Source organism: Mauremys reevesii, linkage group 21 (assembly GCF_016161935.1).
Source record: "Mauremys reevesii isolate NIE-2019 linkage group 21, ASM1616193v1, whole genome shotgun sequence".
Lineage (NCBI taxonomy): Eukaryota > Metazoa > Chordata > Testudines > Geoemydidae > Mauremys > Mauremys reevesii.
Window position 1 is genome coordinate 932728 of NC_052643.1, and position 15404 is coordinate 948131.

Sequence of the window (15404 nt, forward strand, 5' to 3'; positions counted from 1 at the left end):
CTGTAGCCTTCAATACCAAGTGAACACCACAATCATAGCAATGACACTGCCATCATCACTGACCATTTTGATCTCCAGAGTGGTGCTTGCTGATTCACAGCAGGAATGGGAAGGTCTGGGTTTTACTGGATCTCTTTTTCTCTAGATTTTTGGAGCATGGGACATAGTCTGGAATTGTGTTGCTCTGTGGTGCCTCCAGACATTGTATATCCCCACAGTGGTCATAGCCAGAAAAAGAGACAGAAGGAGGTGACAAGAACCGCCTTTATATAGAAGAAAAGCTCCCTGGTTTTCTTGGGCTGCCTTCACTCACCCGGCACAAAGGAGATCCTGAAGAAGTACCAAGAAATGCTCGTTTGTGTTCCCCACACGCAGAACCCTGCAAAAACCATAACACATCAAGGCCTTTCTTCCAAAGCAAATCCGCTCTGCACAGAACACGCCTGGCACCAGGGATTAATACAGGGGAACCCTATGGCCTGTGCTGCGCAGGTCAGACTCGACAGTGGCTCCTTCTGGCCCTAAAAATCTATAAAGCTAGACACTGGCTTCCTCATCGAGCATGGAAAGGCCTGAAACTGATACATGAGAAATACAACCTCCACTCCCAAATAAAATTGCTCCCAGGTCCTCGCAGCACCAGCAAGCTGGCCCATGAGACACACAGCCCTCTTGAAACACAAATAGCCCTCCACGCAGCAGAGGAAAGAGGGACTCGGGGTTAAAGTACTATGGCTCATGACAGCTAGATTCAGTTCCCTGCTGTTCCCTGCAGAAAGTCACATAGGAACAGAGGATTAAATGGCCCTTTTGAAAATCCCACCCTATCTGATTCCTTCAGCCTCTGGCCCCCAGTCTCTCGGGGCAGATCTCAACAGGTATTTATGTGCCTGCTATTTCCTCCTGAAGTCAATGGATGTTAGGCACATAAATACCTTGTAAAATCTGGACCTTAATGCCTTAGTTCCCCATCTGTAAACAGGGTAATGGTGCTTCCGTCGCTTCGCCAGGGGAGCTGAGGGTACAGACTAGGGCCAGACCGAAGAAGATAGTTTAGTGCCCGCTATTGGGGGAAACCAAGCAAATTCCCAGCTAGCTTGGTTCAGTTTCCTGAGGAGACAGTTTGGTATCAGAGGGGCTGCTTCAGGCAGATGCCCAAGGGCCTGGCCTCAGCACAGAGCAGGTCAGCCATGAGCTCCATGGCTCAGGCCCATGTCGCCCGTGAACAGAACCACAATGCCCGATGACCGATGGAACCTTCTGCAAATCCCGCTCTGCAATGAATGTGAAAAGGGCGATGCAGAGCGTGGCTGCTGCTGAGGTCGATGGAATGCAGGAGCGGGGCCCTTCCACCCAGCCGCCGCCCCCCGTCCCCTGCAGTGAGCTCTCCCCTCCCAGCAGCCTCCCTCACCATTTGCTGCTCCTCTCTTCATACCAGTCAAACGTGTCTCTGGTTACTGGGTTACCGAAGCAGTGAATTGTAAAATGCAACACACCCCCTGCCCTGCCCCCCTCCCTCCGCCTTGAGCCAGGCCTTCCCCTCTCACGTTTCACTAGTATCACCATTTCTTCCTCCTGTCCTCTGGCAACTTCCCTCTCTTCCCTGAGGCTCCCTTCCTTACCATGTCTTCCCATCCCCCTCTACTCCCCAAGTCTGCTGCTCAGTCTCTCCTCCTGTCCCCTATGGCTGTCTCTCCCCTCCTGCCCTACTGCAGAGCTGGGACTTGGACGGATGAATGGGCAGCAGGGAGGGAAGGAGCAATGGGAGGGCGTCTCTGGTGACTCCTAGCAAAGCACGAGCCCTTTCAATAGGGCCAGCCCCGGGTGCAGCCAGGGAGCACTCCAGGGAGGACTGGAAAAAAGCAGGATTTGAAAGGAAGCCACAAGGACACCAGGGTTTCCCCAGCTCAGAAAGGGCCTAAGGGATTGGATCAGCTCCTAGCAGCAGGGCCACAGACAGGTAGGGATCAGCAATGCCCCCACACAGCGTGTGCCCACGCACATGGCAGGACTCTAGTCATCACATCAGATGCACTGCATGAGCCCAGAGTTGCAGACAGCGCTTCTCGGTGTCCACTGAGGCAGCTGTGGGGCTGTAGGTGGGGATTCACTCCCAGCTGGAGCAGATGTTTTTATATTTTGGATGGACCTCAGCAGCAGCTCCGCTGGCAGAGACTGTCTGGGAGATGCACTTGGTGGGGAGTGCCAGTCAGCTCCAGACCCCTGCAGAGCCACTTGAGCTGCTGCGTGCCGTCCCTGCCAGCCAACCAGGCACCCTGAGCAGGCACGACACCAGCCAGGCTCCACAGCATTGATGCCACAGCCGCAGGCAGGTGAGTGAGCTTGTAACCCCCCCACCCCCATGCCCGCCCGGCATCTCATGTCTGTTTGTGCTCATAGCACAGGCCCTTTGCCCAGCTGTCGCACTGGGGCGAGTGGCGGACACAGGGTAAAGGGCAGGGGGAATTGGTCCCGGCAGAGGGGAGATGCCCTGCCCACCCAGTTAGAGCATTGCCCACATCATCACCAATGACTCTGCTGTGCAGGCACAAGAAAACTTTCTATACCCAGGGCAAAACTCGTCTGTGCAGGGGACAGAGCCCTCTAAGTGGTTGGCCTGATGCTGTGGCACCATCTCAAACGTCCCCACTGTCCACTCTGGCTGCCTGGCACTGCTCTGCCTTTGCTGATACGCGCACAGCGGTGTGGACATGTAAAGAAAACCCTACTAAAACAAACCACTCCACTGCACAGACAAGTCTTCCCCTGGGGAGAGGAGAGAGAATGAACCACCCAGGACAGATACTCATCACAACACGCCTGGGCTATGGAGATGTTGGTGGGTAAGAACCCGAGCAGAACAGATGAGAGCACTGCTGGGTCCCAGCACCAGGGAACAGAGAGCGCAGCACCACCCAGCTTCTGACACCTCTGCTCGGTTTCGGAGGGAGCTGGGAACAGCTGCGGGACAATGGCCTAACAGCTGTGCACGTTTCACGCTGTGTAATGCACCAGAACTAGAGCAGCCCTACTGACTCCAAGGGGCTGTTGTCGTGTTTGCTACCATGGTAACAGTTCAAAGAGAGAGAGACCCACGCAGAGGGAGAGATAAGACCTGGTGCTGGCCGATGGGAGAAGGGGTGCAAGGTGCAGAGGGACTGGGCACGTCTGCCGCCCTCATGCACCCAATGTGCATGGAATGCTGTAGGCCACTGCTGTTCTCTGCAGTAGCCACCATGACCCTAGAGCAGGTGGGCCAGAGCCAATGGCCAGTGGAACTGAGCCAACGGGGCAGAGAGCCTGCAGACGGAGGATGTTCTTCCTGCAGCCGCCTGTGCTCTCTGGAGGGATTCCTGCCGAACTAACTCATTTGTGCTGCACGGCCTCTCCACAACGACCACAACGACCTACTTGGCTGCAGCTCCATGCGTAGCATCTAGGCAAATTATTCAATGAGTTATTTTGCATATTTGTAAATAATTTGCATAGAGCCATAAATGCCCTTTAGGGCTTTGTGGCAGGTGAAAGGAGTTGGCCCGACTGCTCCAGGGAATGAAGTTCTCTAGTTAGCCACAGGGCATCAGCAGCACATCATGGGTGACATCCTCCACTGGGTCCCACGCATGGTCCCTGTGGGCAACAGGAGCACAACTCCCCTTCTCCCAGAGTCGCCATTATGCCCTTGCCACCCTCCATTCCCACATCCTGAGTCAGTCAGTGTCCACCTGCCACAAGGTATTTGACCAGCCTGGCTGGTTTTACCAGTTGCCAGAAAAATAATTTAATCTGCCGGGATTTTTTTACGTAGGTCTAAAGATTTGCATTATCACTGTCATGTGCTGGGATAGCTCATGGTAAAGATTTCTGTGTCCAGCTAAAGACGCTGCAACATTTCTACTTCCACAGTTTAAGCGATAACAGAGCAAAACTGTTGAAAATACAGCAGCTGTCTGGTCACCAACACGCAAGTGCACCGTGCGCATGTGGAAGGGGGTTTGAGGCAAGCAAGGGTGAGGAGACGTGTGAGGCAAATTAAATAATGGATGATGAGGGCGATGGGGCGAGTGATCCTACTACACCCCTGAAAAAAAGGGTCACACCAGAAATGGCACATTCAGTGACAACTGGCTAAATGAAACAGACTACAAAGACTGGCTGGCAAAATGTGCTGACAAAACAAATGCCCGTGTGTTATCAATCTTATCTGTCTGTGTTTTCTCTCTAGATACTATAAGTGGCTGTTGAAGTGGGTGGCAGGGGCGGAGATTGTGGTGGGCTCGCCTTATGGGGTGGGAGGTGCTGGTTTTTTTTGCATTTTGAAAGTAGTAACCAGGGCCGGCTCCGGGCACCAGCGAATGAAGCAGGTGCTTGGGGCGGCCAATGAAAAGGGGCGGCATGTCTGGCTCTTCGGCAGCAATTCGGCGGCGGGTCCCTCAGTCCCTCTCGGATGGAAGGACCTGCTGCCAAATTGCCGCTGAAGAATGAAGCGGCGGTGGTAGTGCTGCTGCCGAAGTGCCGCCGATCATGGCTCCCCCTCCTCACCGCCGCTTGGGGCAGCAAAAACCCTGGAGCCGGCCCTGGTGGTAACCCCACCTTCCACCTCTGCCCCTGCTGCTCCCACGGAGTTCTTGGCTGGGAAGTGAGGGACGGCGTGGAAGTGGGCAGGAGCAGTGCGGGCAGCAGGAGGAGTCCTGGAGACCCCTTGAGAGCCGTGGCGGTAGCCATGCGAGGAACGGGACCCCTAAAGCCGAGAAAAAGTGAAGGGCTTATTCCTCCATTCCTGGGGGAGTGGGGATCATTCCCCCCAATCCGTGGGGCGAGGTGAGGGGCAGTGGGGTTCATTCCCCCCATCCCTGGGGGAGTGGGAGAGGTGGGGGCGGTAGAGCTCACTGCCCCATGTCTGGGGAGGAGAGGAGAGGTGAGGTGGAGCTGAAGACCCTAAGGAAGAGTATCCAGAGTTTCAAGGAGTCCACCTTTGGGCTTCCCATGTGGGCAATCCTGCACTGCTGGGGGTGGGAGCTGGCTGTGCTGGAGGGGAAAGGGCAGGGATCCTTTTCTGAAAGGGGACTCACCCCCTCGGCATGCAAGGGCAGCCCCCAGTGCCCGGTGACAATCTGAATGCAAGACGGAGCACATTCCTCCCCAATTTGTGGACTGAGGTTTGGCATCAGGTGTAGCAGAAGGAGGAGATGGGGATTAAGTCTCATGTTCCCACCTTGCTCCCTCCGCTCAGCCTGGAAGAGAGCTCTCTGTTCCCTGCACTCTGGGGAAAGCAGCAGGCTTTGGCCACCCGTTACAGCAAGAGTCACCCCGCGGCGCCAGAGAAGTTCTTTTCCCAGCCGGTGCGTGCTGGCCAGCCTGTGAAGACGTGCTGCGGGGCTGTCAGCGTGTGATTGTTTCTTTTGGGAGGGCCGTGGCAAGCAGTGGGAGAGTGTGTCGACCCCCACTTGAGAAGAGGTGAGGTGTGTTTCTTTCCCCCACTGCCCTCAGGTTTGATTACATCTCAAATCGCCATCCTATACCCCTAGATGAAGGGGCACCTTTCCCCCCTCTAGCATTTACAGTTCCCCCAGCGGTTGCTTCATATCCAACTGGGGGTTTTACGCTCTTCACCAGGTCGCAGGAATTTGTCAGCACTTTTACTAGCTAGGGCCTCCCCTGACAGCGCACCATGGGGCTGTGCCTAGCTGGGTTCTGGCCCTCAGCATTTCCTCACCGCTCCCAGCAGATTCTGGGTCTCAGCTCCTTTTAGCTTTACCACAGACACATTCGGCACTGACTCAGGTTCCCCAGCCTGGGCAGACAGTGAGCTTGTCCCGTCAGACATCGATCTGATCCTGGGGGGTTTGTTCCTGAGCCCTCGGGGCTTTAACACAGTTACAACAGTACAGAAAACACCACACCATAAAAAACAACCTCCTGTAACCAGAATCCCCAAATGATCTTCGGTGTCCACATTGACTCAGGCTACCAGCAGTGTGAGGGGCCCAACCTACCCACACCTGTTTGCCTGCCAGCGCCTGGTCCGGCACACCTTTACGTCCTTCCTCTTGGGTCCCATGGGTGTGACTTAACCTTCTTCTGCCTGTGTGTGTCCTGGTTAGCCAGCTTCTGTAGCTCCAGCTCTGCCTCCCCACTCTGACACCGGCCTCCAGCTCCATCCCTCTCTCCTCTGCTAGCAGGCTTTGCCACTCCAGCCTCCACCGCTTGGCACCTCTCACCACTGGTACTGGATCATCTGGGGACCCGTCTTCTTGGTTTCCTGCATTCCCAGTAGTGGAAAAGGACCCCTCCCCTGGCCCTTGGTGTGGAGCAGGAGCCCCATCCTGCCTCACGGCACGAGAGCAGCATGGCCACCAGCTCCAATTGCTTCTGCTAAGCAGCCGACAGACCTCGCTGTGCCCACAGCTCTGCTAACTGCTTCTGGGTAAGTTCAGACATTTCTCTGCTCAACCTGCCCTTTCTGCTGCTCAATTCATCTTCTATGTCCCTTAATTCTATTTCCCTTACCCCCAATACACAAACAAAACAACAAGCTGGCCTTCTCTTGGTCTGTTCTCACCCTCCTCCCTTGGGAGTCTCTCAGGATTTCGTGTGTCAATGCTTGAAGGGTGATCCTGAGCTCAACAGCAAACTGGGTGTAACCCAACCACACTGCACCATTGGGAGGGGCCTCCAGGTACTCCAGGCAAGAGAAGACTTGCTGGTGCTTAACTGGCTGCCAGCTCTGACACCACCAGCCCGTTAGCCACTGAAGCACTTGCCTCTGGGCTGTGCCAGCCCTCACTCTGCCAGGCAGGTTACCATAGGTTCATCCCAGTCCCCAAGCCCCTTTGAAGCATCCCCTGTAGTGTCCAGCCCCTTATTCACTGAAATACCAGGGCTGCTGTCCCCAAGGGACCAGTGAACACACCAGCTTGTCTGATTCAACTCAGGATCAGCTTCTTATACAACACCACAGCGCTGAGTGAAACCAATTCCACCACGATTTCAACAGCTTCCACCCCACCATCAACCTCAGCCTGGACCAATCTGCATGGGAGGTCCACTTCCTAGACACCATGGTGCAAATAAGTGATGGTCACATTAACACCACCCTATATCGAAAACCTACTGACTGCTATGCCTACCTTCATGCCTCCAGCTTCCATCCCGGGCACACCACACGATCCATTGTCTACAGCCAAGCACTGAGGTACAACTGCATCTGCTCCAACCCCGCAGATAGAGACCAACACCTAGAAAATCTCCACCAAGCATTCTCAAGACTACAGTACCCACACGAGGAAATAAGGAAACAGATCAACGGAGCCAGACGTGTACCCAGAAGCCTCCTATTGCAAGACAAACCCAAGAAAGAAACCAACAGGACTCCACTGGCCATCACATACAGTCCCCAGCTAAAACCCCTCCAACACATCATCAGGGATCTACAACCCATCCTGGACAATGATCCCACACTTTCACAGGCCTTGGGTGGCAGGCCAGTCCTCGCCCACAGACAACCTGCCAACCTGAAGCATATTCTCACCAGTAACTGCACACCGCACAATAGTAACTCTAACTCAGGAACCAATCCATGCCACAAACCTCGATGCCAACTCTGCCCACATATCTACACCAGTGACACCATCACAGGACCTAACCAGATCAGCCACACCATCACCGGTTCATTCACCTGCACGTCCACCAATGCAATATACACCATCATATGTCAGCAATGCCCCTCTGCTATGTACATCGGCCAAACTGGACAGTCTCTACGGAAAAGGATAAATGGACACAAATCAGATATTAGGAATGGCAATATACAAAAACCTGTAGGAGAACACTTCAACCTCCCTGGCCACACAATAGTAGATCTTAAGGTAGCCATCCTGCAGCAAAAAAACGTCAGGACCAGACTTCAAAGAGAAACTGCTGAGCTTCAGTTCATCTGCAAATTTGACACCATCAGCTCAGGATTAAACAAAGACTGTGACTGGCTAGCCAACTACAAAAGCAGTTTCTCCTCCCTTGGTTTTCACACCTCAACTGCTAGAAGAGGGCCTCATCCTCCCTGATTGAACTAACCGCGTTATGGTTCTTGCTTGCATTTATATACCTGCCCCTGGAAATTTCCACTACATGCATCCGACGAAGTGGGTATTCACCCACGAAAGCTCATGCTCCAAAACGTCTGTTAGTCTATAAGGTGCCACAGGACTCTTTGCTGCTTTTACAATCATAACCATACGTTTATCAGACACCAAGATGTAAGAGATGGTGATTAAGGACAATGGAAATAGAAGGGTTACATCTAAAACAAAATCAGAATACAATTTCTAGAGACTAAACTTAAACTGCTTTACACAGAAGGTTAGTCCCTCTCACCCTAAACATCCTTTGCAGCCTTTCTACCAAGCCTGGTTGAGATCCCATCTTCAGGAATGTAATCACACTGCCTGGTTACTTCCTAGGTGTAGGATAAAGGGATGTCTTCTTGCCTTCTCTCAGGATCCTGGGGTGGGGCGTGAGCCGCTCAAGGTCAGATTTCCAGGCTGAGGTCAGTACCAGAGGACAGTGCCTGTGTCAGAGGTCCAGAGCCAGGTTCAGAATCCACGTCAGAACCAAAGTCAATGCCTGGAGTTCAGGAGCTGTCAGTCCTAGCAGCTCACGAGGAAACCACACTCTTGCCTGGACAATTTCTGGTATTCCCTGTGGGCTTATATGGGTTCCTGGGGCCAACTAGGAGCCTCCAAGTCGGCTGCCAATTGGGTATCTCGGGCAGGGCTTCCCATAGCGTGTGAAGGTGTTTGTTACCTGCTGACATGGGTTCAAGTACTACCAAGCCTTCTGCTTACATCCCCAAAGTTCATCATCTAGCCTCAGAGGCAGCACAACCTCGCTTGCTTGTTTTTCCTGTTGATTTCACATCCTCCTGTTGACTCCTAATGACTTCCATTGCATTGGTTTACAATGCTGAATTTACAGTTTGACAGAGAGATACGTATCTTTGCTCCTGTCTGGAAGAAAATCTGTTTTCCTCCTTGGTTGGTAACAGACTACAAACCATATTCAGTACATATACACACCTCCTTAAATATCATCCGTACGTACATCTCATAATGAGTGTGTACATTAGCATGACATAAGCTTTGATTAGAGACCTCACATGACCTTCTTTGGTGAACTAGAACATACATGCCAAACTCAGGAGATAACTGTAATCTCTGTGCACCCCCATTGTGCCCCTTTGCCTCTTAGCATTAAGAGGTTCTTGGGTCACAGTTCTCTACCTGAACCTCTCCAGCTAGTGTCATTTCTTGGGACCGAGTAGCTCCCTGGGAACCGGGCATTGGTGTCTGACAGAGGTTTGCCTGGGTGCTGTTCATGACACCTCTGTGGCAGGACTGGCGTCTCTAGTGTAAGCAATAAATGAGATACTCTAAGCAAATACCCAGACTTCACAGCATTGATTTATCCTTCAGTGGGAAAACATACCTGCAGGGCCCCAACATCTGCTCCAGCTTAGCAGAGAGTCCCAACTCTGTCCCTCTTGAAATGAGATGAGGGTTGGACGACCTCAGTCCAGGTCCTTCTCACAGCACTGAGGCTTCTGAGCCAGTTTACTCTGCTGCAGCTTTCCTCTATTGAGATGTGATTGGTGCTAGTGGTCCTGTTACTGGTGCCTCAGCAGAAGAGGAACATGGCTGAAGCCTCTGCCTTGCTGCCGGTTGCATCCCACATCTGCCTCTCTAGAAGTAAAGAAACATTCCCTCTTGGTGTCCTGCAATGGGCTCGGGCCACTGGCCAGTAATTCATCTCCCTCTCTCACTTACTCTATGCCCAGGCAGGAAATGTTGCTGGGCAGAGTTAAGGTTATAAACATGACACTTACCAGCTCCTTTGGAGCCCATAGGAGATGCTGTCATGGTAGGGACTCCAAAATAAGGCCATTCGAAGTTCAGGTTGCCCAGACATCCTGCGCTCTGCCCCCTTCCTCTGGCCATTGCCCAGCTATTGGGGAGACGGATATAGGGAGGGTATCAAAATATGACAGAGTCAGAAATGTCTCATCACTGACCACATGGACCAGTGGATGGGCATGTTGGCTGCCATGCCTCCCGGGAGATGCACTCTGGCATTGGCTGCTGCGGTGTGTAGCGGGATGATGTGGTTTGTCTCTGTAGAATGGGACCTCAGAGCCATGGAGAGGGAATGGAGTGAGAGAGAGACAGTTGGGTTTGTAGCTGGCTGGGGTAGGCTGGGTCTTGGGCTCCTAGTGATGTGGTGGATGGGGAGGGGCTGTCTTTGGAGCCCCTGAAGGTGCGGTACAGCAGTAGGCTGGGCCATGGGTCTCCAGGGTACAGAGGGTGAGATATAATATATTGTCACCATATTCCTAGTATACGGCAGCAGGGACGGTGCCCTGTAGGCTTGGCATTAGGGGGACGGGCCTGCAGCATGGCACCTTTAGAGACTGGGAGGCCATGGTGCCCTGGCAGAGAGCAGGATTGAGGGTATGGTGCCCACATGGCGGGGGCCCTCCATGGCACCTTGCAGCAGGATTGGACATGGCCCCTCACTCAGGAGGGGACAGTTTCCGTTGGGTATTTCTGAGCTCCCTAGGTCATGGCGAGCATGTCCAGTGAGGCGTGTGGTGCAGGAAGCCGGGCAGTGGCACATGCCAGCGCGAGGGCCCAGCATTGCTCACTGGTGTCACCGCAGGGCTGTGGTATGGAGATGAGGAGCTGTGTCCCCGCCAAGTGACCCTACTGCGCTGGCCAGGGGTGGGAGGGTGGCAGCACCCAGGCCGCAGGGAACTGCCCTGTGCTGGCAGGTGCTTTGCCATGTGGGACACTTGAGTTTCGCACCAGCACTGGGGGCTCTGCAGGAACCTGGGAGCCCAAAATATCCCCAAGAGGACGAAAATAGCCAAGAAAGGGTCTGTCCTGGGGACAGAGACCAGCCCTGGAAACAGCAGGGAATGAATGGAAGGATCTGGGGTGTCCGTGTGAAGGTAGAGGGTGTGGGGGGGTTATACAGAGAGAGGGGAGTTGGGATGTGTGCGTGCGTGGAGACAACTGCCTCAGGGTGGGAGGGAGTATCTGTGGGGAGGGAGTGGTATCTCTAGCCGCAGGGCTTGTTTGTGGGTGGCGTCGGTCTCAGGGCGGGGCTGTCTGACTGGGAATGTATAAACCTGGTGCCTTTACTGTCCCTCATTCTTGGGCTCTCAAGTTAAGCAGTGCCTCCCCTGTGCCCCCCCACCCCCCAGCCGCCCCAGTGACATTAGTGAGCAAGGTGTGGCACCCAAAGCTGCGCCTTGCAGGTGGAATGCAGGGCTGAGTCGCCTGCCTCCCCCTGCTGAAGCCTGGGCAATTCAATCTGCAGTGCAGCACAAGACCCTGGGGGAAGCTGGCCCCATGGAGCAAGCCTGCCAGGGGAGTGGGAAGGCAGCGCCTGCACTGTGTGCTCTTGCATAGCCAGCTCCCCTGCCTTCTGCATCCTGCCCAGAACAGCTGCTGCAGGAGCAGTGGCATTGCGGGAAGCTTCAAGCAGATCCAGGGAGGAAGTGGGATTTTAACTTGCTCTCTGCCAAAGGAGCTCACTGCAGAGGGTCAGCGGGCAGGACCTGACCGAGCCAAGATCAGCATCGACACAGGATCTCTGAGCCAGCTGGCAGATTCTGGCTGCTGGGAGCTGATTGAGGGGAACCACCCAAGTCACCTCACAGGAAAGATGCCTTCCTTGGAGTGAGAATGGAGATGGCTCTAGGAGATTCCTTCCCCTAGCAATTCCTTTCTGAGATCTCCCCATTCCCAGAGGCCCTAGGTCTCTCTCCCGTCGTACAGTGGTGAGTTGGGAGGCTGCCTACTGAGGGAAGCAAGACCAGTGAAGGTTGGCTCTAGTTTGCAGGTGATGCTGGTGCTGGGCTGCTCCGTAGGGCTTCATCCCCAGTGTGAGTACTGGGCAGGGAGGCAGCTCTTTCCCAAGGGAGACCCAGAGACACTGGTGATTACTGAACGACACACATCGCCCTGTGAATGCATATGGCATTTTAAACAGATCCCACCTGGAAGAGCTTCAAGTGTAAGATCTGCAAGGCAAGAGAAAACAGAGGCCAACACGTGGGGAATTCTCCAGCACTGGCTGGTTTTAAATCAAGATTGGATGTTCTTCTACAAGATGTTCTGTAGTTCCAACAGGAATTGATCCAGGGAAATCTCTGGCCTGACTTATATAGGAGTTCAGATGCGATGATCACAATTGTCCCTTCCAGCCTTAGAATCCATGAACCTCCCCAGCCAGCCTGCCCTGTCCTAACAACAGCATCAATCGGTCACACCTGGGAACCTCTGCCCGGCTAGCAGGATGCAGGAGAATGGCTGGGGGCAGACACTGACCAAGCTCTACAGGTCAGAGGCTGCAGGGCACAAGAGCCAGGTGCCAGGTAGAGGTGACAAAGCAAGGGGACTGAGAACTGCATCTTGGAGCACAAAGGGGACCAAGAGACCCGCGGGACACAGAGCAGGAAGCCGAGCTGTGAGAGCTGATATGAACAGAGAGATCCACAGCAAAGCCTGGGACAAAGGAGTTTCTTCTCTTCTCTTTTGTCCTGGTGTCTGTTACACATCTGGGGGATGCTGCACCACCTTAGAAGGAGCATTCAGATGACCCCAGCCCAGAATGGGCCACCACTCTGCTATTTTGATCCAACCAAGGTCATTTGGCAGAAGGAAAGACCAGCCACACAAGAGTGGTTGAAAAAGCCAGGAAAAAATCAGATCCAGGCTGGCCTGAATAGAAAGGCCTGGATCTGAGTCGAACAGCCATTCAATAGGGGTTGCTGGGGATGAACCTCAGTGAAAACATTCCCTGAACTAGGAAGGCCTCACTCTGGTGTCAGCCTATAAAAGCCATGGGAGAGAACAAGGACAAATGAGCATTCCCAGTTGCCCTGCAGGGCTGTAGGAGGAGAGACTTTAGGGCCTGGCATGTTAGGTACTTTACATAGTACCCAGTCAGACTTGGTGCATGGCCACTACATGCCATGCAGCAGATGGTCTTCAACTGCTGGAGTGTCAAGATTGGCTGCAGTGCAACTCCCCATGGGCGTGAACGGCCGTGAGCTAGGCTGGAGATGGCAACGGGAGGTCCTAGCAAGGCATCTATGTGCTGCAAACTTCATAGCACAGGGAAGCTCATCCATGACTCCCACATTTTACACAAAGGTAGGAATGTCTCAAAGGAGAAGGTGAGAAATATGAAATAACTGATCCTTCCCCGATCCCTCCGCCAAGGCCCCTAGGCTGTAGCTGCAGCTATGTGAAGGCTGGTCTGCGCAGGGACTGGCACTGAAATAACGCATCCATAGTGAATTCACACCGTTAGCTGTCTCGGAGCCAGTCTGTATGTGGATGCTCTTGCATTGGAATTAAATCCTCCTATTTTACTGATATTTACTGGGGGGGAAAACAAACTGGGGGAGGAGTTTAAATTGGTTTGGTGATTTCAGTGCAAGTCTCTGTGCAGATACCACTCAAGGCTTCTGCTCTGGCAGCGTAAAAGGCAAAACAGCCCCCTGTGTGCACTCCTGCCCTAGCTAGCAGAGAGCTGGCGTGAGGTCTCTGCTGGGGCTGCTGCCAGCCTCTGGCATAGCAGGCATGACAGGGTGTGGAGCGGGAGGGAGGGGACCATATCAGATCTAGCCATCAAATGCACTAGCAAGGGTGCACAGCTAGTCCCACCTCCAGCTGCACGGCCAGCTTGTCTTGTGCATTAAACTAATCCCACCTGCACATACCACCGGACACGCTGGCTCTTATACACAGAGCCCAGCTCTTTCTGTAGCACCCGGAAAATGCTGGCACTCAACCCAAAGACAGAGCAACCCAGGGGCCAGGTCCAGCCAGGGAGGGCAGTGCCAGAGTCTGTGCTACCACGAAGGCTCCAGCAGCAGGCGCTCACTGCATGGCCCCGTTGGCCCACAACTGCACAGCACAGGGCAGGCGGGGGCAGAGGGCGGACAGGAGCGAGGGATGAAGGGGTCCACGCCATGTCACCAAATGGCCATGCGGAGGGGATAGCTAGTATAACCCTGGGGTTTCCTGAGACGACCGCTGTCTCAAGTGGTGTGTGCCTTCTCCCCCTCCCCCATGCTGCACCCCCTCCCCCAGCCCCTTCAACTGAGGCGGGGCATGCAGCATCCCCCAGTCGGGGCTGGAACCCAGCTCAAAGCACAGCACTGCCGAGACCCTCTGCCCCTAGGGATTGTGGGGCAGCCAGTGTGGTGAGGGGCTGCCAGAAAGACAAGCCCCCGCCATCCCCAGGCTGCTCTGCAGAGAAGAGGCAGAGCGCCCACCCGTACCTGCTGGCTGGGCCTGCCCAGGCTCTGAGAGGCGAGGTGGATGTGCTGGCTGAGCGGCTCAGCTCGCTGACTCTCCCTGGCTCCCCTAGTAACTCCCCTTCCAACAGAGCGGCTGCGTGGAGCAGGCCCAGTGCATCTTCAGGCCAGGTCACAAGCCAGCCAGCACCTGCTCAAAGCAGAGACCTCCCCTCACACTGACCCTGGGGAGGGCGATGTGCTGCCTGTGGGGCATGTCTCTCACCCCTTGCTCCTGGCACAGGAGGGCCCATCTGCAGCCAAGGAAAACGTCCCAAACAAGCTCCATTAACCAAATCCCAGGCCCTGCCTGGGGCAATGACTCCAGGCAGCTACGCACAGAGGGGCAGATTGAATCAGGCCTGTTAGAGATGGAGAGGCCCCCCTACATCCCATCTGATGCCTCAACCAGGACATGCTTGCTCCATATGCTCCCCAGGGCTCTCTGTATAGCCCCTCGTCCAGCCTAGGAGTCACAGCGAAGTGGTGGGATGCCCAGCCCTGCCCTTGGAGACTCTTTGTCTGGGGACAGTCAGGCCTTGTCTACACTCAAATCGTGACAGTCCAGTTAAACTGGTTTCATTAGACTAGTGCAAACCCCTATGGAGCATTTTGATTTTTTTTTTAATCTGGTCCGGTCTCCTTTGAGTTAGAGAGACCTCAAACAACTGGAAACAAAAACTGTGGCGTTCACACTCTCACCTTGCGCCAGGCTAACTACATGGGTTTATACCATCCCTTGGCTAACTGGTGCCGCTCATGCTTGGACTCCCCCTACAGCCCTTCCCTCACCCCCACATGCTCCCTCGTCACAGGGCGCATCACTCACTGCCAGACTAGCGCCTCCTCCTGGTCACTCTGGGGATTAGCTTGAGGCCAACCTCCCCCCCCCAGCAGCTGTCTGCATGCACTCCCTCTTGCAGCATCCTCATGGCTCAGCCCTCTGGCCGTGTCACTATCCGTGTTCCTCCTCAATAGTCCTAGGCAGCCTTCCGGCTCACTGCCTCGGTGCCACTTGCCCAGCAGCTGGTGGGGAACC

At 54.4% G+C, this 15404-nt stretch overlaps 1 long non-coding RNA gene across 1 annotated transcript in view; it reads right to left on the bottom strand.

Moving 5' to 3' along the window:
- Nucleotides 1-280: 280 nt before the first annotated feature.
- LOC120387638 overlaps nt 281-15404 on the bottom strand; it is a 30410-nt gene continuing 15286 nt past the window's right edge. The window contains exons 2-4 of the long non-coding RNA XR_005590266.1: nt 9881-9999; nt 9484-9737; nt 281-379 (exon numbers count right to left, since the gene is read on the bottom strand). This is a non-coding gene — a long non-coding RNA (uncharacterized LOC120387638). The remainder of the gene's footprint in view (nt 380-9483; nt 9738-9880; nt 10000-15404) is intronic.